Source organism: Tupaia chinensis, unplaced genomic scaffold (genome assembly GCF_000334495.1).
Source record: "Tupaia chinensis unplaced genomic scaffold, TupChi_1.0 Scaffold000678_1, whole genome shotgun sequence".
In the NCBI taxonomy this organism is placed as follows: domain Eukaryota; kingdom Metazoa; phylum Chordata; class Mammalia; order Scandentia; family Tupaiidae; genus Tupaia; species Tupaia belangeri.
Window position 1 is genome coordinate 1,044,515 of NW_006160202.1, and position 1,719 is coordinate 1,046,233.

Below are 1,719 nucleotides of genomic sequence, written 5' to 3' on the forward strand. Positions count from 1 at the left end.
CAAGGATGGGGGAAAAAAAGCAAAACATACAGAAAACAAGAAATGGAAGATCATTTGCTGACAATAACATGTTTGTTGATGTGCTTGATTGAGACAATATACAGTATACTCTGGACGGAAAATCTCATTTTGTATGCTGTAATGATGTACAGTGAATGAGTGCAACTAAATAAATTGATAATTCTTGGTAGCAGCCACCCACCAGGTCCATCAGAAGGCATCTGGGCAGTAAAGGTCATTGAGGCAGGGGCAACACTTCCCCCACTGCCTCACTTCCAAAAAAATGTCTAATTCTTGGTAGCAGCCACCCACCAGGTCCATCAGAAGGCATCTGGGCAGTAAAGGTCATTGAGGCAGGGGCAACACTGCCCCCACTGCCTCACTTCCAGACTCCCCAGTCCAGGACCCACTCAGACCCATAGACTGCCCCTTTTGCTGTAGCAGCAACCCGCCAGGTCCATCTGAAGGCATCTGGGGAGTAAGGGTCATTGAAGCAGGGGCAACACTGGCCCCACCGCCTCACTTACAGATTCCCCAGTCCAGGACCCACTCAGATGCATAGGCAACTAGGCCGTTTCTCTATTTTTTTCCTTCACTCTCCTCCATTCTTTTGTTAATTTCCTCCTCTTTCTCTCCCCACAGACTACCCCTTTTGCTATAGCAGCCACCCGCCAAGTCCATCTGAACTTATCTGGGGAAATCTGGCATCCACGCTAATGCACAGCACGCAACTTTTTCTTTATTCCCCTCTGTACTTTTTTCTTTTCTCTTATATTTTCTTCTCTTTCTCGTGTCCCACCTTGTCAGAGGAACTAGCTAGGTCTAGGATTAAAGATCTGAAATTTTCTACTACTATAAACTTCTATAGGATTCTCCCTTGTACAGAATCAGCTGTAAAAAGGAGATACTGTTCTTCAGACACCTGAATACAGTATCTTTTTTGAGACCACATTACTAAAAACAACAGAAAAGAGACTTGTGCAGACGTCAATTTGTAGCAAAAGGGAAACACACTCCTAGTCAGTTGAACATTCTCCTAAGAGGTACTTAAAAGTGAGTACATCTTCCAACGGCTAGAAGTAGAAGAAGAGCCTCAGGTCTGAATAAACCAGGAAATATGTCTCCATCAAAGGAACAGAATAACTCCCCTTCATCTCTCCTCAAATTTGAGGATGTTACCCAAATGTCAGATAAAGAATTTAGAATGTTTATGGTGAAGGAATTCTGTGAATAGGAACAGAAAAGAGAGAACTTCAGGAGATTAGGAAATCCTTTCACAATATGAAAGAAGAACTGGACTACCAGAGAAAAAATCAGACGGAGCTATTAGGGGTCAAGTCTGTAATCGAGGAAATAAAAAACTCCGTTGAAAGTATTAAAAGTCGATTAGACCATGCTGAAGATTGAATCATTGATGTTGAAGATAAAACCTTTGACCTAGGAAAAAAAAAAAACACAAAGAAGATAGACAAAATAACAAAAGAACACGAGTATAATATACGATAAATACTAGATTCCATAAGACGCCCAAATATCAGAATAATTGGCATCCCAGAAGCTGAAGAAACTAATAACAGCATAGAAAATCTATTCCATAAAATCATGGAAGAAAATTTCCCAAGTCTAGAGAGGCAATCAACCATCCAGACTCAAGAAATACAAAGGACTCCAGTTAGAATCAACCCCAGAAGATCTTCCCCAAGGCACATCTTAGCCAGA